Source organism: Neomonachus schauinslandi, chromosome 5, assembly GCF_002201575.2.
Source record: "Neomonachus schauinslandi chromosome 5, ASM220157v2, whole genome shotgun sequence".
NCBI classification, from domain to species: domain Eukaryota; kingdom Metazoa; phylum Chordata; class Mammalia; order Carnivora; family Phocidae; genus Neomonachus; species Neomonachus schauinslandi.
In genome coordinates, this window is record NC_058407.1 from 27,708,873 (window position 1) to 27,728,390 (window position 19,518).

The window sequence follows — 19,518 nt, forward strand, 5'->3', positions numbered from 1 at the left end:
TCTCAGGGACTTACTGAGTGACTTTTCCACCTTTTCCTTGATGGCATAGATCATGATTTTCTCTGGAGAGTCTCTACTCCGTTCCCAGATACTCTTCAGTAACAAGGGGTACCGAGTCATCCTGTGCAGTGGGGCCCCTCGGAGCTCAGGCAGGTGAAGCCGTCCGCACTGTTCATTTTGCTCACGCCACTGTGGAAGACAAAAGCAGGCATATTAGAATATCGCTTTTCCTTTTTTTTTTTTTTTTAAATTTTTTGAAGATTCTATTTATTTATTTATTTGACAGAGAGAGACAGGGAGAGAGGGAACACAAGCAGGGGGACTGGGAGAGGGAGAAGCAGGCTCCCCGCCAAGCAGGGAGCCCGATGCAGGGCTCGATCCCAGGACCCTGGGACCATGACCTGAGCTGAAGGTAGACGCTTAACCGACTGAGCCACCCAGGCGCCCCTAGAATATCGCTTTTCCTATTAAGGCATTGAGAAGCCTGGACACAAGAAACTCTTAGAGACTTTATTCAGTAATTCCATGACATACCTGTGAGTTGGCTGGGAAAGGTTAGAAGCCGTGGCCTACACTTTGGTCTTGAAAATGCCATAGTAAACTGTCTTTAGTAAGTACCTATCTACCAGTGCCAAATTCAGGGCTGGAAATGGTGGTTAAGAAGTATTATCGAATATTACAGACTGACATTGTTACTTGCCAATTAAAGAAATGAAAGAATCCTCGTTCAGCTGTCTTGCCTTCCCAGTAATGGTGACCAAAGCAGCGTCATCAGCACCCCACGGGACACCACCACCCAATCCTCCTAATCAGGGAAATGTATCAAGATTTTGAGGCACAGGAAAAGTTTGAAACCTGTGAAATCTCCTAGAGAATGAATGTTCCATCGGTGGCCGTGATGAGAGGTATTAATACACACGCTCCAGCTTTGTTCTCCCTTCTCACTTGAGTTTTGTTTTGCCCATAGCTTTTTCCTTCTCTCCGGCCCTTGGGGGAGATTTCTGGTTTCTCCAGCTCTGCTCCCATCCTCATTGTGATTTACAGTTAGGAGAACCGAGAATGCACTCTGGAGGGTGAAAGGGAAAGGAAGGACTTTTGCTCATTAGGGCATTTCCTTGAGTCTCCTTTGTTGCTGAGAATCAGGGTAAAGAAGAGAAAATGAAAACACAGGTCAAAGAGGCTAAATTGATCTCCATCATACAGAGCAGAGAGTGGGGAGGGGAGGGATAAGACAAAGACAATTTTCAATAGAGAGAGATTGGATCAAGGGGTCGTTCCAGGGTGTGCGGGAGCTGGGCAGACAGGAAAAGGTATCTTAGTAAGTACTGCTATGGGTTATACACTGGATTTCCATAAAAGGTATTTGAGAAACACAAGTAAACATGAGAATAGCTCTTCCATTTGTTTCATCAGCTGGACTGTTTCTTTGAATGTGATACTCTCTTGAACGGAGGGGCCCTGGCCTTTGGTGACACAGGACGCATGGAGCCAAGTCTCTGGCTACTATGCACATAGGTGCCATCAAGAAAGGGGTGTGTTCTCTCCCTCTTCCCTTCTCCCACCTACTCACACCTGGGTTGAGGTGTAAAAGGGTCCTACCCTTAACTAAATATTTTTCCTGCTGTAGGCTATTGCCTCTTTTCCACTCTCATGCTCAGTCTAGGTCCAGGTTAAATCCTTTGTCTCATGGCCCTGAAGTGAGGACCAAGTGGACCAAGGCATACCGTAGAGGCTGCCCCTGCTTCCCCAAAGATAGCTGCATCTATCTCCATGCCCAGATGTCAGCCCTTGCATTTTGGAGATCTGGATACAATGGGCTAAATGGCCCAGGGAAGTCCAAAGCCCTCCTGTAGATATTTCCACACTCTCAGAGGGACACTGGGATTCCAATGGCTTTCTCTGGCCCCTGGACTCCTGTTGGTACCCATACTGCTTCTTTCTTGAACAGCATGGGCCAAATGCCAAGCTAAGTTCCTTGGTTGGTTTCCTATGTTGGTTTCCACTGTAAACCCACTCATGCCAAAAATTTTTTGAATTATGAATTATTATTTAACATTTATTTTACTGAAGATTTTGGGTTGTGGGGAGGGGGTCAAACACACAGCCCACAGCTCCACCATTTTTCTGGTTCCATTCTCTTCTCTGAAAAGAGAGCTCTTTCTCTCTCTTACCCCTGAACATCCCCCCCCTTCTCTCCCAGCTTCATGCTTAGAGATTTGTGCTCGTCTTTTAAAGTCCGACCATGTTCTTGGGGTTCTTGTCTGCCCACACTAACAGTTTTATCAAAATTATTTCTTCTGAAAACATTCAGGGCTCATTCCTCACAGGAAGTCTGCCAGACACGATCTTTCCCACTTCCCTACAGACAGATGGCAGGTCATGAAAGTGAGCACATGGGTGAGGGGTGGATGGAGCTCTAGGAGTCAGCCTTCAAGACTTGCTGAGGGACCACCTTCCCTTCTCTGTATCCCAGATTTTTTCTCTTTTGGGCAATGGTGGAAGGTACTAGATCACCTCCACCCAGCTCAAAACAGCTGTGGTTCTCATCAAGGCTGGAAATGATGGAGAAGGAAGCAGAGACTGCAGGTGCGGAAAGGCTGGGGGTGGAACCAGTGGAAAGACGAGGCATGTGGGGGGTGGCGAGCTGGGGGGCCTTCGTCTGTGGGCTTCGTGGCTGATTCCCATGCTGATTCACTGGCAGCTGCACTCCAGCTAGGGTGGCTGGGAGCTCCAGGAACGGATTTCTTCAAAGCACAGGCCATTGCCCCAGATTTCCGTGCCTCAGGGGACAGCTCTGGCTGCCAGCACTCACTGGTATTCAGGGTTAGTATAAAAATATCCGATTTCCCACCCACCCCCCCTAAAAAATAACCATCAGGCAAGAACCATCAGTGGTAAACTATTTAGTAAGATACAGGCAGGGATAATTGGAAGCTTTTAGAGTTTTGAAAGGCCTCAGAAAAGAGAAGATATTTGATGATTCTCAAAGTAGCTCTAAGTTTTTCTTTCATCTCCTAATTGGCTTTATTTTTTTAGGTGCATTTGGGAAGAAAAGAACATCTCTGTCAAGAAAGATTGGACATAAAAGGCCTTTTCATGGATGAGTCCAGATCAATGGAGCCCGCTTTTGTTTTATAATAAGTATCCAATGTGTTTAGGGGAACAGTGAAAGGAATTCAGGGCCCCAGACAAAAAGCATTCTTCTCATAAATCTGTCTTGGGGGCCATAGCACTGGGCTGGGCAGCCAACATCTGTGGAATCTTGGGACATTTACGTAAGCTCCCTAAGCCTCATCTGTGAAATGCGGAGAACAAGAGCGACTATCTTGTCAGGTTGCTGAGGGGTTTTGATGAGCTAATCTGCACAAAGTGCTCAGAATAGCATCTGGCGTTTCTCGAACACTCAGTCTATGGTAGGTAGAGCCCTTAGCCTTTGTTTAGTTGAAACACACAAACAGACCTCGCATGAAGTTCCCAGCCTCTTTCTCTGTCTCTTCCTAACTAGGAGCACTGACGGACTTCCATCAGTGTTTGCCACCACAACATGCAGCCCCACGTTGTACGGAGGGTAAATTCATCCCACTGCCTTCATCCCCCAGGTCCAGGCAGCCCATAGCATGACCCAGATTTCAGTTCTCCAGCCACACTGTTTAGATCAGAACAGAGTAGGAGAATGCACGTCAGCTCCAGACAGGACTGTGTCTGCCCTGAATGACCGTATCTTCCAGCAAGTTGCCTCATTTGTCTAAGCTCCTGAGAAATGAGGATCATGTCAGATCTCACAGGCGGATTGTAAAAACAAAGAGATCATAGATGACCAGCAGGCAGCACAGTGCCTGGCCATTGCCAGGCCTAGAGAAGGAATCACCTTTTCACCTTTATTATTATGATTATGTATTATTATTGTGTGTTATAATTATTATTATGTATTATAATTATTATATGTTATAAGCATTACATTTATAATCATTATATTTATTGTATATATTAATAATATTATTATTAACTATCAGTGATGATGTTTTTGTTCTGTACTATGGGGCTGTGGAGGGCGAGTGCACCTTCCATTCCTCCAGAGCCTCCCCCGATTCCTCAGCTTTGTCTCATGATGCTAACAGCTCCCCAGCAACGGGAAATTGCCCTGAAGACTTAGAAATAGTTCTGGTATGAAGAGCATTGGATTTTCGTTTGTTTGTTTGTTTCCTGAAGACCTCTATCCAGGTTCTTTTTGGCCACCTACTGGCCATGTGACCTTGTAAAGTCACATAATCTTTCTGAGCCTCAGGGACATATGGGGACAATGTAATTACCTTCATAGTTTGGTGCTAAGGAGTAAAAGAGATGTTTGAGCAAGTGGCTGGTAAAGCATTATGCATTGTAAAGTATTATATGTTATCATTACAACATGGCACCCCCTAGTCCTTTTCCCTAAATATCTCCGGGGCTATACATATTCCACAGGTAAATGCAAACCAACTGATATGGGGTTTTCCACAGTTACTTGAAAGCAGTGGCTGAGCTTGGTTTAAATTAATCTCTGCCTTAGCTTGGAAGGGAGAGCAATGGACCTAGATCCTCCCCAGTTTGGGGGCCTAGCCAGGAGTCCAATCCCTCAGCTTCCGGGGGAAAGCTTTTGCAACAGTATTACTCATTCGTTTGGAAATCTAATGAACTTCCACTTTGAGTAGCAAATTAAACAGGCTGAAAGGCTGAAGCTATAAAAATGGAGCCAAGTCTCCTCCCAAAGATCATTCCTCTTTTCTTGACCCCACCACACCCAGGCTTTCTGGCACCTCCAGGCCACTGCAAAGGCATGCTGAATCACGGTGAAGTGTTTGGGAACTCTGGCAGCCTTCCCTCCCATGCCTCTGAGGTGATGCTCTGGCAGGGGCTTTTTGCAGCTGCAGGGAAGAGCTGGTTTTCTGGAAGGGCTGGGGCCATTTTCTCTGGATCCTACAGAAGGGCTCTGGCATGATGCTGAAAAGGTACAGTTCAGGCTAAAGAAATATCAAAAGTTGGGGGTGGGAGTCAAAGGAACTAGGGAAGTCAGGGAAAATTCTTTCCAGTTTCTCTAATTAGCAAATGCTTAAGTGCCCCAGCAGAAATTCCCTGTGGGTCTGATGCTTTGGGACCCATAGTCACCATGTTGTCCAACTCCAGGAGCAGCATTTACTCTGTGCTCCGTGATGTGCTCTGGGGGCTGCCATTCCCATAGACTACAGTGTAAAGGGGGCTCCAGGCTTTTGTGCAATAGTATTTTCCTGGGACCAAATCCTACAAAAGCCAAACTTCTGGTCACAAAGCCTCAGTTCTTGTTCTATTTTCTCCTTGCAGTGTGCCAATTTCTTCCACAAACAAACCAATGAACAAATCAAGCATTTTTAAGCCTTACCCAAATTTCAGGAAAGATGCACTAATGTTTCCACATATGCACCACTTAAAATTCCTAAATGTGCAGCGGACACTTCTCTTTCTCATCAGCTTTACCATGAGCTCGGACACTGAAAATTGAAAGTCACCATTATCAGGCAGGAGCTGTGACCATGTGGATGGAAACAGGTCATCTTCACGATGAACATTTTTTAAACAAAAATGGTATTCCCACCATAAATAGGTAACTCCTCAATAAACCAATCCCCCCGCCCCTCATACTTAAAGAAAATTCTACTTAGGACATCTTAGTTTAATTCACCTTTTATTTCTGTTTATGCTTCACTGAGACCTACACACCCTGCATGGGTCCTGATCACAAGCATCGTCCTTGGATTTCGGTGCTCGTGTTGGTTGATGTGAAGCTGGCGTCGGTAGTACATGAGTAAAGTAATAACATTTAACTCTTCAGTCCTCCAAATTATCCATAAACTTAATTCTCCTGCTGGCTTCTAAAACTACAGTGTTAAATTTGGGGGCACCTCAGTGTTCTTGTAGAAAATCTGATGAAGAGTTAAATGTTGTTACTTTAATCTTGTAGAACTTTAATCTGGTCTTAAACCTGCTACAATGACTTCACATGTGTAAGCCATCTCAAGTTTATTTTCGAATAAGGCAGATGGCCAATCCGTACTCATACATTCACATATGTAAGGGTCGAACTGAGCACACACACACGACGTGCCACCAACTCAGGAAAGCAGTTCTTAGGAGAGAGTTACTCTTCTCTCGTCGCTAGTGCTTCTGCCTCCTTACTGGGAGACACTCTCTTCAGGATTCCATAGCACCTACCATGTTGCTAAACCTAAGTGCTCCTTGATAGATTTATTGATTAAAATAATGAGTAATGGGTCCCACCAAGGGATTTCCAATAGTGTCATAATGTGATGGAACGAGAGAAGGCAGGCACACATGCTTCCTGCTAACAGGACAACTATGGTGTGCTGAGAAAACAGATACAGCCTAAAAAGCCACTAAAGGAAGTGACAGTAGTGAAGACAGAGATAACAAAAGCCCAGAAAACTATTTTGTGGTAGGACCTCAGAGGACAAGACGAGGACAAGATGTAATGGGGAGAAAGGTCAAGTTTCGGCTTCAGCAAGAAGTAAGCAGGGGGCTTTGATCTCTGGGCAGGAAAGACCTGGAGATAGCAGAGGGCACTGAGATGCTTGACAAATGCCATGACCAAGAGGCAAGTGTTGAGACCTTGAAGAGTCAGGCTTAGAAATCCAGTTCCATAACACGTTAGCTCGGTGACCTTGGCCAATTATCTGACCTCTCCAAGCCTCCTTTTCCTTCTCAGTGACTCACGGAGATGGCTCATGTGTGATTAACAAATGCCCCAGTCTTCCCCCACGAAGCTTCTTGTGAGGTGCCATGGTGTTCCTGTTCATCCAGTTCCCTTCCTGGGGAGGATTATAGGTCCCGACTCTACTGATGGTGAGTTTGGCCATGTGACTTTCTTTGACCTTTGAAGTGTGAACAGCCATGCCAGGGGTTGCGTTAGGCAGAAACCTGAAGAGTCAGTGAGTGTTCTGCCCTAATCTCTTCTGTCTTTGCCATGAAGACTGGTAACATTCCAGGGGGTGGCTGCTCCCTCAGCATGGGTCCCAGAGCAGGGACACCAAGCCACTGAAATTTGGGGGTTGTTACTGGGTACAAAAATGAATTTTACCTGATTGATATAGGACCACTTAAATTTAGGAAAAGCTTTTACAACCCATCTTTGCCCATTTGTAACATAATATGAAGCATTCCCATGTGGGCTATATTACAGATTTTGAGTAAAGAGTCTATTAATGCCCCATGCTTTAGTAGGCTGCAAGTGCTCTTATGCTGTGGTCTGAATATTTGTGTCCCCTCAAGTTCATATGTCAAATACTAACCCTTAATGTGATGGTATTCGGAGGTGGGCCCTTAGGAGACTAGGTCATGAGGGTGGAGCCCTTGTAAATGGGATCAGTGCCTTTATAAAAGATGTTCCAGAGAGATCTCTGGTTCCTTCAGCCATGTGAGGATACAATGGGAAATCGGTGATCTAGAAAAGGACTCTCTCCTGACCATGCTGGAACACTAATCTCAGACTTCCACCTTTTGGAACTATGAGAAATACATTTCTGTTGTTTAAGACCTGCCCACTCTGTGATATTTTGTTACAGCAGCCTGAGCAGACAAATACAACTTAGGTGTTTTAATGAGAAGTTGATATTTCTCCAGACTATTTACTAAAAACTGAATTTAAACATGTTCTGAAGGATTGAGAGATCCTGAGATTTTTATCTAATTCCCAACACACTACATTCTTTCCCTTGTTTTTCAAAGCATTTCTTATTCAAATCTGTTTTCAAAGTTTACCAAAGATCTCCTTACTCTCACCTAATTTCATGCTTGCCTCACCTTATTAAATACTGCTTCATCTCTCACCGCAAGCGTCATTGCCTCCCAAAGAATGTCCTATCTGTAACTACCTCGCCATCTGCCCCAATCTTGAAGCTCTTTCATAATAACTCTGTTCCTTTCTCTCCAGTATTTATCTCAATTTGATTGTATCATTAACATCATTATTGGATCAATTTCTTCCCCACTGGACTGAAAACTCCCCCAAACGAGGGATTGTGTGTAACTTTGCAGATTCGCGTGCACAGGCTTTCAGCCCTACACCTCAGCACTTAGTAAGTGCTCAATACATTTCCATCTATGGGTTTTTTTTTTTTTTTTTTGAATGGCTTGTAAAAATTAAAATCTTGCTCCATAAGGATAGGGATTGGGTTTAAAAGGTCAAAGTAAAAAAATGGGGGAGGAGGTCTAAATATTTACTCAGGAAATAAATAGTATTTATCATACCAGAGGTGTAGGTTTTCCTCTCTTCTTCTCCTCCATACAGAAGTCTTATTAAGGGTGTTGATCAATGTGAAGGTTTATTTTGTTCCTTTCTAGAGCCTGGCACTTTGTTAGAAGAATAACTGAACCATGTAATTAGCGTCACAAACCGTTGCCATGAATATTGCTTTAGGTTGAAGTAATTTTTAAAAACAGACTTGGAAATGGTGTTTCCATGCATGCAAAATTTTGTGTTCATAAAACCCACACAGGAGAGGTGACAGTGGCAAACAGAAGCAGCAAGTTATTCTGGAAAATGCTGACTGGCAGAGGAAAGGATGTCTCCTTCGTGGGAGGGTGCTCAGGGAACCTTCTCAGGCACAGTAGCGCATGCGCACTAAATCAAGTAGACGTAAACAACTCTCCTGGGAGGTGGGTGAATTTATTGCACGGAGCTGGGTCATCCCAGAAGGATTTTAGCTTTGTGAACTCAGAAATGATATCCATCGGCAGGGAGGTCTCCGTAGGCTTGGCATAGTCCTTGATGATGCTAGAAAAACTGATCACAAAACCAAAGCTTGTCTAGGGCCAGGAAGAAAGAAAACAAGAGTAGGTACCCTTCCGGGGGTAAGGAATCAAAAATTGATGACCTTCGAATATTGCTCTTACAGATGTTTTCCATTTTGAACTTATCTCCTGGCAAAATTCAAAGACTTCTTTTTCTCCACTCTCCAATATATATTTTCTTATAAGTATGTCTTGTAAATAAATTCTTGTTGGCATCTCTCTTCCTTTTTAGAAGGAAGATATTATTTATTTTGAATATATGTGAGAAAAGGACATTTATATGAAAATAAATATTTATGAAGATGATGGAGATCTTAAGAATGTGTTTAACTTTTATTTGTATTCAGCATTATTTATTGAGGAAATTCATATATTCCAAATTGCTTATTGAGTCCTCCCAGACACCAGGCATTGTTTTAGGTCTTCTGGATACAGAAGTGAACCAGAGGGGTTCCTGAGTAGATTCTAGATGTTCCAGAGCTTGTATTGTAGAAAAAATATGGAATGCGTCACAAATTTATGCATCATCTTTGTGCAGGAGTCATGCTAATCTTCTCTGTATGGTTCTAGTTTTAGTATGTGTATTACTGAAGCAAACACTATGTTTACTTCTTAAATGGCCATAGCGAGACGGAAAATGCTACCGAAGGCCCACTAATATCTGCAAACTATCGGAAAGATGTCAATGGACATTTAGATTTCCTGCTTATTAACCCGAACTCCTGATCATAAGATTATATGGGGAGGGAATATAGAACACAAGCCACAAGAATGGAATAAGCATACATTTTATGATCCTCTGGTGAATTTGAAAACACGGCTACTGGAATCTTCCCACTATGACTCACCTGGCTCAACTCCTCTAGGTTTGCAAAAAGTCTCCATACATCCACATCCAGGAGATATTCATGAGTTTGTAGATATTTTAATGTATTCATGAAGATCTTTTAAAAAAATGCACATTACCTTCTATTTTCCAATTTTGAAACTTGCCCTTTGCAAGAACATTAAACATCAACCTCCTGAGTATAACTTTATAAGACAATGTAGAAATCAGTATTTTCAAGGTTTAAGAATTTTTCTAAATACAAAATGATGACATTTAGGCCCCATAGGACATATGGGAAATGGGCCGTTCTGTACAAAGTCGCTATTGCTTGCTATTGTGAGCCCTCACAATATTCCTGTTGGACATAATCTGTTCAGATGGGCTTTCTCGGCTTCCCAGGGCCAAAGAAATCTCAAAGGTTCTCTTCCTGCCAATGGCACTAACTTGAGACCAAAACAACATTCATACTGAGTTCTCATTTATTCCTTCCTCTGCAAAAGACCCAAATATCTTGTACATTCAGGAAACTAAAAATAGACAAATAATGAGTTAATACCTGATAACTGGGAAGATGTTTAGATTTGGGTAAAGGCATTAAATACTGATGAAACATTAAGGGAGTCTTTATGTTTTTATTACTTGATCTGATGCTTTTATACAACAGGAAAACTGCAGCAAGTCAAGAAGGAACTATAATTGTCACAGATAACCTGTCCTCATTCTATAAACTAGAGATCAGTTTATTGAAACAGGCTTATTTTGTAGAAATACAATAAAGCATTCAAAGGGACCAATTATTTCAAGGAGTTTAGTGTGAAAAAGCTGGACTTTAGACCATCAATCTTCTCCAGTTTCCACTTCCATATGTTAATGCAATGAATGTTTCTAGAACTTGCATCAGAACCACCTAGAGACCTGTTAAATCAGAGATTAGTGCCAACTCCCCAAATTTCTGACTCATAGGTCTCTGATGGGGTCTGAGAATATTCTTTTTACTTTTCTTTTTTTTTTTTTTAAGTAGGCTCCACGCCCAGTGTGGAGCCCAGTGCAGGGCTTGAACTCATGACCCAAGATAAAGACCTGAGCTGAGATCAAGAGTTGAATGCTTAACTCGCTGAGCCACCGAGATGCCCTGCAAATATGCATTTTTAATAAGTTCCCAAGTGATTCTGATGCTGCTGGCCTAGGGATCCCACTAAGAGAACCTCTGACTTAGAGCTTCCCCAAGTCCCATGTACAGGCATCCCTGATTTTCTTGCACTTCACAGATATACCAGATTTTACAAATTGAAGGTTTGTGGCAACCCTGTGTCGAAGCAAGCCCATTGGTGCCATTTTCCAACAGCATTGACTCACTTCATGTCTCTGTGTCACATTTTCACAATTCTCATACTTTAAATTTTTTCATTATTATTTATTTGTTATGGTGATCTGTGATCAATGATCTTTGATGTTAACTATTGTAACTGTTATAGGGTTTCACAAACCACACCCATATAAGATGGTGAACTTAACTGTAAATGTTGTATTTGTGTTCTGATTGCTCTACTAACCAGCTGGTGCCCATCTCTCTCTCCCTCTCCTCAGGCCTCCCTATTTCTTGAGACAATATTGAAATTAGGCCAGTTAATAATCTTACAATGGCCTTTAAGTGTTCAAGTGAAAGGAAGAATCAACTGATGTGACAAACTTCATTGTTGTCTGATTTTAAGAAATTGTCACAGCCACATCAACCTTCAGCACCCACCACCCTGGTCAGTCAGCAGCCAGCCACACTGAGGCAAGGCCCACCACCAGCAAAATGGTTCTGACATACTGAAAGCTCAGATGGTGGTTAGCATTTTTCAGCAATAAAGTATTTTGAAATTAAGATATGACCATTGTTTTTTAGACATACTGCTATTGTACACTTGATGGACTATACTATAGTGTAAAGATAACTTTTATAGGCACTGGGAAACCAAAAAATTCATTTGGCTTGCTTTATTGCGATATTCACTTTGTTGGGGTGGTCGGGAACCGAACCCGCAATCTCTCTGAGGTATGCCTGTGGTATTGGTTGTCTGGAAATCTGGCAATATCCAAGTATTTAAAAAACATAATTGTAAGAAATAGAAGTCATTGCTACAGATAAATTGGGAAAATTTAGAAGAAATAGTATTTTTGCTGTAAGATTTTTCGCTTTATAGAAAATTTGGCCACTTAAAAAGATACTGAGTCCTCTGCTATATTTATTTTACCAGTTGATTTTTTTTTTAAAGACTTTATTTATTTATTTGAGAGAGAGAGAATGAGAGACAGAGAGCATGAGAGGGAGGAGGGTCAGAGGGAGAAGCAGACTCCCCGCCGAGCAGGGAGCCCGATGTGGGACTCGATCCTGGGACTCCAGGATCATGACCTGAGCCGAAGGCAGTCGCTTAACCAACTGAGCCACCCAGGTGCCCCTTTACCAGTTGATTTAAAAAATATAAGTAACTTTGGGAAACTTGTATTGATTGTGTACAGGGAGATACATTTACATACACTGGGACATTTGAAAATAAATAAACTCAAATTGGCCTTTTTTTAAAAAATAGAAAATGCTAGTTTGAAAAGCTTGTACAGCTTACAGTGGGATTAAAAAATTCTGATGCTGTTTATCTGGGCAAGGAAGGTAGTATTGGCCAGGCGGTTAGTGCTCCATAGTGAACGTCTGTTGGATACCACCCAGCTTCAGTCCTTCCCTTCCCTAACATTTCTGCTTTTCACTTCAGTATCTACTCTTCCCCATGCCTTGCATGTGCCATGTATCAAGGTGTCCTTACTCGTAGGGATGCGCTTTGATTGCCTTAAACCAGTTAGCACTTTCCTTCCTTATCAGAGTAGTTGGTTCAGGGGAGGGCATGTGACTGACGCCAGTGCCATCAGCATGAAATCAAGACATTGGCTATGAATGCTGAGAAGAGGTCCTCCCTCTCTCTCTCTCTCCCTCAAGGATAGTAGCCGTCCTGTGACTACAACAGAAGCCCACCATAGGATGAGGCTGATGCCGTGGAAGCCATAGATAAAAGATGGGAAAAAAATTTTTGTCCTTGGTTTTGAGTCCTTTGATCAAACCAACCTTGAACTCTCTACCATCTGTGGACTCAACAGCCACATGGGCTGCTAAAATCCTACGTCCCTTAAACTCGTTTTCTGTATCCTAATACATATCATCTCTAATTCTCAATTTCCTGAGTGTCTTTGTGGTTTAAATTTTGCTGATAAAGTACTTAACACTGTGACCGACACAATCAGTATTACTCACAGAAGATATTAACTGACGTGTGTATAGCACCTGATAGATTTCAAAGAAAATGAATCTGATTATTGCAGTGATGAGATGTTATGAGATAGCCAGAGATGGTATTGTCATCCCTCTTTTATAGCTTCGCACAGGGATTGTTAAATGACAGCCTGTGGGATCAACCAGGCCTGCTACCCAAATAATGTTTTATTGTAATATACCAATGCACCACATTATTTCTCTCTCTCTCTTTTTTTTTTTTTTTTTTTTACAAATTATCTATAGCTTCTTTGGCACTGCAGCAGAAGAGCTGAGTAGTTGCAATAAGGACCACATGGCCTGCAAAGCCTAAAATATTTACTGTCTGGACTTTTATGGAAATGTCTGCCAAACTCTGGTTTAGGAAATGGAGGACTGGACTTTCCCAAGGTCAAAGTCAGAGGCAAATCCAGAGCTTGAACCCAAGTCTCCCAACACAGTGTTTTTCCTGTGTAAAAGTAGCCAGAGTTCAAAAGCCTTATGGGCAGAGGCAACCTTGCGGCCATGAGGCTCCTCCTCCCTACGGTCTTGGAGGCAGCTGCTCCTTCCCCATTCTTTGCCCTGTGGTTCTTTGGCAAGGAATTCTCTGCTTGGAACTGCACTCGATCAGGGCTGCAGCCCTGCACCACCTCAGGGGCGCCACTTCCCCGGCAGACATCACGAATATGCTGTGTAATCCAACCCCACTGCATGACGTGTGAATGATTGCCCCAGACATCTGTGACTATGGCCTGACGGCTGCTAAGAAGCATTTGTGGGGCACCTGGGTGGCTCAGTCGGTTAAGCATCTGCCTTTGGCTCAGGTCATGATCCCGGGGTCCTGGGATTGAACTCCCCATGGGGCTCCCAGCTCAGTGGGGAGCCTGCTTCTCCCTCTCCCTTTGCCTGTCCCTCTCCCTGCTCATACTCGTTCTGTCAAATAAACAAAATCTTAAAAAAAAAAGAGAGAAAGAAAAAAAGAAAAAAAGAAAAAAAGAAGCATTCGCTTGGCATTGTCCATGAGGGAATGAGAGCTCCAAAAGAGGGAGCCGACCAAAGATGGGACGGGTGCTTTGAGGGTGGTTGTGAACTCCTTGCCCCTAGTAGTGTGTGAACATGGGGTGAGGATAAGGTAGAAGAGGATTCATACATCAGATGGGGAGCTGGACTAGTTTACTTAGAAGATCCTACCCAAACCTGAGAGGCCATGTTTTAAAAAAAGAACAAAGAGACAACCAAGCAACAGAGAAACAAAAATAAATAAGTGCAATTTTCTTAAGATCCCCTGAAAGAAGGGACCCTCCCCTCAACTTCCTTTTTTTTTTTTTTAACACAGTGGGAGAAAATGAGTCCTCAGAGTAAAATTAATATTTTCCATCTGCCAAAAAACTGAAAGCCAGCATTACCATCTTAAGAACTAATAAATGGGGGGTGCCTGGGAGTCTCAGTCGTTAAGCGTCTGCCTTTGGCTCAGGTCATGATCCCGGGGTCCTGGGATCGAGCCCCACATCGGGCTCCCTGCTCAGCAGGAAGCCTGCTTCTCCCTCTCCCACTCCGCCTGCTGTGTTCCCTCTCTCGCTGTGTCTCTCTCTCTCTGTCAAATAAATAAATAAAATCTTAAAAAAAAAAAAGAACTAATAAATGGTCCAAGAAATAAGTGCATTCACTTGTGAAGAGTTCCCACACGGCCTCTTGCTGCTTTCTCCAGTCTAATCGGTCGGTGGGAAGTTTTTGATGTGTTTCCATGACTTCATTCCAGGTTTTATCCTGTACGTGGGAGAAAAGAGAGAACAAAACCTTTCCACCTCGGTGAGTTGACTTGCAGTACAGCAAGAACAGGCAATTTCCAAAACCATGGTTCCCACTGCAGACCCTTGGCATCCCTCTTGCTAGTGGCTCCTCAAGCTGCTCAAAGCACAGAACTTACATATAAGTTAGAAATAAGTTTCCTCTCTCTGTGTGACTTTGAGATGCCATTTCCTCCGGATGCAAAGCAATGGGCTGCACAGCATACATACATTGCTTTTTGTTTAAAAGGAGAAGAAATTCAAATTGATGTTGTTTTGAATTATGCTTCAGAATTTCATGAGCCCTTTTCAGTTTATTGCAAAAAAAAACCAACAAAAAACAAAAAACAAAACAACCCCCCCCCAAAACCCCTCAAAACCAAAAAAACCCCCACAAAACCCCAAAACCCTCAAAGAACCCAAAGCCAGAACTAGACACTCTGATCCAGGTTCCACTGGCCATGCCTGTTGAACTATTGAAGAATCACGAAATAAGAGTTTTAACATTTAAAGAGACCTTTAGAAGTTGTCTTACCGAAAAACACCCAGACAGGTGACTAACGGTAACAGCTTTTCACATTTGTACTGGGCCTTCTGGTCTACAAAGTGCTCTTCCAACCATTACCCTCGTTAAGGTAAAATCACTTCCCTGGGCTTCAGCGTGCATCCGGGAGAGCAGACAGGGTTCTGCGCAGCTGCGGGGCTGTCTCCTGCACATTGCTGGTATTAAGAACAAGGCAATAATCTGACAGCTTAAAATAATGACTACCACAACAACCAAAAGATGCCTTGCTGTGGCAGCCAACGAGTTCTGAGCTACCTGAAGGCCGTGGAGCTCACGGGCTCTGAAGTCTGTACTTCACAGAGGACAGGCAGCTTTCCAGATGGGATAGGTGCTTGTGTTTGTCTTTGCCCTGCTTAAAGATCATTAGAAACAGGACTTTCAAGCCTGAATTCTTTAAGGGCACAACTTTAGTGGCCTCAGTATCTTCCATTCACTCTCCAATATGCATGGGAACAGACTGCACATTTTGTCTATGAGCCACTAACAGGTGAAAAGCCATTTCTGAGCCAGGGTCTGACCCACAGAACCACAGAATGTGAGACCTGGAGGATAGAAGCCAGTGAGGATGTTTAGTCCAAATGTCTTGTTTTACTTGTGAAAAGACAAAAATCCAAGGCTCAGGACAGTCATAGAGCAAACATAAACTTCAGTCTAGCGCCCGCCCTGTGGGTGGGTGATGGACCGTCCTTCTCAATCCTAACTTCTCTAAATACTGGATCACAGCATCTTACCATCAGAGGTGCTTCAGATGTGTTAGTTCAACTCATTTAGCAGATGACTAAATAAAGCCCAGACTGTTAAAGGCACTGCCCAACATGATAATTTTCTGCTACAGAATACCAGAATATTCTAGAAACTCTAGTTTCCTTAGAATGGAACCACCCACTTATTTTTGTTATGATTTTTATTTTCAATAATATTAGTTTTAGAAACCTGATTACAAAGGTTATTGCAGAAAATCTGAGAAACAAAGAAAAACACACAAAATCAGTTACCCATAATCTCTATGCTTAGATAACAGCTGAAAAACTTTTTCTGAATATATTTATAAGTAATTTTGGTGGTGTCGTATTTACACATGCTTTTGTAACTTGACTTTTAAACTTCATATGTTTGACCTTTTTACATTTTTTTTTTTACTCATTCAGTATTGTGTTGCAAAATCATGAATTGCCCACGTAAGGAGTTCATTTTACCAACTGAACCGGGAAGAAACTCTCATAACAATGTGGAAGGCTTTCTAAAGTCAACTTGGCTGTGTTTCAAATAAGTGTTTACCACGGATAATTTTTTAACTTGTTCTATAGCCTCAGGCATGGTGCATGGTGCTTGACGGTGGATCTAAGCAGTTTGGTGGAAGTTACTCGACTTGATGGGTTGTGAGCAAGAGAAAGCATGGATTATCTGTTCTTGTGGTTAGACGGCTCCCCGTGTATCTGAAAGGAGACCTGTAATAGTTCTAGAATGTGCTCAGGGGCCGTGGCTGGTTCTTCTGGTAGGGTTATGGCACCAGAGAAAGAAATCTGTTAGAGGCTCATTAGCTTCCACATTAGCAAAGGAATCTTACAGCTAGCTGGAGGACTCCTACAGCAATTGGGACATATGCCTTTTGTTGATGTCTGAAACCATAGTGACTGCATGTTGTGGAAATTAAAAAAATCAGCAGCCAGTTGGAAAATAAAGAAACCGAGACAATAGAAGCAGTGTTGGGGCTGTGGGAAAGTGGGCGCCAGCCCTCTATCTTGAGGGGCACTCACTGTTACTTTCCATGGGTCTGACCAACCTTCTGACCAAAGCGCCGGGCGGACATACCAGTGAGGAGGGAGGGGACAGTCCTTCCAGAGGTCACATTAACTCTTTAGAGTAAGAGACCCATTGCTGGGGGCAATAATAACTAAGAAGTAGATGGGATGGCATTTGCAGGGGCCACTGGGGTCACGGAACTGGAGCAAAATGGACACAGGTGAGTGTATACATTTTGGAGTGGTTGACAAAGATGGCATTGAATTGGTGAGAACAGGCACAGTTTTTCATAGAGCTCTGATGAGAGAAAGGAAAGAAGCCTGTCCGGGCCTGGTCGTGGAGCCCCGCATTTGGAGAAGCAGGGCAATGTCAGGATGGAAACAAACTCAGAGCCGGACTGTCTGGGACCGCTGGGTGCCAGTCCCCTCCTCACCATTTAAGAGCGATGTGACCTCAAGCAAGCTATTCAACCTCTCTGAACCTTGGTTTACCCATTTGCAAAAGGGGATAGTAAAGCAGTATGTTTATTAGATTCCTGTGGATTATCATTTCTAGAGATACGAATTCCTTGATAACTAAGGCTCAAAAGACGAAGGAGCAAGTAGACAGGTTGATTTTAAAAGGAGGAAATATTATATCTTTTTGAAAATGAGGCTTCAAGAAATGAATTTCCCTTCATTACAGAGAACATGTGCTGAAACGTTTTGTCATTCCACTAATTATTCTCTTTGTGAATCTCCACCACTGCCTACCCACCTCCAACTCTGTGCAAGCCATTTAGCACATTTTTTTTTTTTTCTAATTTACATGTCAGTCCAACCTTCTTAACTGCGAGCTGGTGATGGGAATGTTGGTGCGTTAGCTATCTATCTAGCCCGGTGCTTGGCATGAACGGTCACCTAGTGCACGTGGAGCATGTTGCTTCTTTAGGGGGAAAGATAGATCTATTAAATCTAAAAGTAGATTGGTCATCTTAGAGGAGTGCATTTGTAGGAGGATCCTTTCCTTATGTAGGTTTCTCCCTTCTGATAGCACGTTCTCTCTCCCTGGCAGCTCTTTGAGCTTTCCTATTCTGGAGGAGAGCTGGTGGGAGATGCCCCTTCTCCTGGGACCTCAGACTTGACTGGTAACTGGCCCTGCCTCCATTTATATGATGAAAGGCAGTCTCAGAACTGCCAGGAAAACTGTCAAATCGTGTCCCTCAAGAGGGGCAAAATGAGAGTGACCCATGAGCAACAACCCTGGTGACAGATTTTTACTAGTAGTTTCTCATTTGAAACTTGTAATGTCTAGGCTGTGTCCCTACAAACTGAATGTTTGGGTCCTTTCAAAATACATATATGAAAGCCCTAACCCCCAAGTGTGATGGTATTTGGAGATGGGGCCTCTGGGAGGTAATTAGGTTTAGATGAGGTCATGGCAGGAGAGCCCCCATGATGGGCTCTGGGTGCTTATAAAAAGAGGAAGAGACAGCAGTGTGCTCTCCCTCAGCCATGTGAGGATGCAGGGAGAAGGTGGCCACCTACAAGCCAGGAAGAGAGCCCTCACCATAACCCAACAATGCTGGCTCCCTGATCGTGGACTTCCCAGCCCCCAGAATTCTGAGGGATAAATATTTGTTGTTTGGGCCACCCAGTCTGTGGTAGTTTGTTATAACACTCCAAGCTGATGAAGACACTCATGCAAATTTTTTATGCTTGAAAGAATTATGTGAAAGTCACTCATACATTCAGTTATGAGAACAGGTAGCTTTCCAAATCCTCACTAAAATCATGTTACCAATAGTACGGCCAGTTACTGATTGAGTGTTTGCCACATGCCCAGCTCTGGGGTAAGCTCCACAAAATTATTTGTCTCACTCTTCATGACCACCTTCTGAGGCTGGCACTATTACCATCCCCTCTTTACAGGGAAGGACCTGACGCTGAGGGAGGGTAACCCATTTGGCCAAGGTCACAGAACAGTAATTGGAGCAGCATAGCCTGGAACCTCAGAGGGCTTTTGATTTGGCTACAGGACTTTAAAAAAAAATATCAGTGTGTGTGTGTCCACAGATGACAGTGATTGGAGGCCATGTGGGCAGATTTTTTAAAAAAGATTTTATTTATTTATTTATTTTGAGAGAGCGAGCGAGCACAAGCAGGGGGAGTGGCAGACAGAGGGAGAAGAGGGCTCCCCACTGAGCAGGGAGTCTAACATGGGGCTTGATCCCAGGACCCTGAGATCATGACCTGAGCTGAAGGCAGACGCTCAACAACTGAGCCACCCAGGCGCCCCCAGAGTTTTTTTAATAGAATGAGGCACAGCCACTACCCATAAGGGCCTACTGCTCCGCGGGCTGCAGGTGTGTAGACACTGCGATGAAGCGTATCTGAAGGAAAGTCTGGCTGGCGGTCAACCCTTGTCCTACGTAGGAAAGAATCAGAGATCATTGATTTCGATTTATAACTCTTCAATAATTGATGGAACCAAGAATGAATTTTAAAAACCTCCT

The 19,518-nt window shown here is 43.3% G+C and overlaps 1 non-coding gene across 1 annotated transcript; it reads right to left on the reverse strand.

Annotated features, from left to right (window-relative positions):
• Nucleotides 1-9,310: 9,310 nt before the first annotated feature.
• Nucleotides 9,311-9,417, reverse strand: LOC123324946. The gene has a single exon (XR_006540123.1). It is a non-coding gene; the product is annotated as a U6 spliceosomal RNA (small nuclear RNA).
• Nucleotides 9,418-19,518: the final 10,101 nt, after the last annotated feature.